Below are 290 nucleotides of genomic sequence, written 5' to 3' on the forward strand. Positions count from 1 at the left end.
GTATAAGATAAATTAAAAATAAAAAACAAGAAGAATAATAAATTATCATTGCATGTATAGTACTTCATAGAGTAGTGCCAAATTAGCCTAATAAATTATAAGAATAGTTAATGAAGTATGGACACTTAATTGAGTTGTCGTTTTTGCTGTTGAGCGTATCTTGCTAAAAAATAAAAATTTTTTTTGGATACACTTGAACACACTTAAATACTATCACGTGTCAGCTTGTTCAGTCTTATTCTTAATATATATTCTTGAAATAAATTTAGATATAGTATATATTATTATTT

This window comes from Arachis ipaensis, chromosome B06 (genome assembly GCF_000816755.2).
Source record: "Arachis ipaensis cultivar K30076 chromosome B06, Araip1.1, whole genome shotgun sequence".
In the NCBI taxonomy this organism is placed as follows: Eukaryota; Viridiplantae; Streptophyta; class Magnoliopsida; order Fabales; family Fabaceae; genus Arachis; species Arachis ipaensis.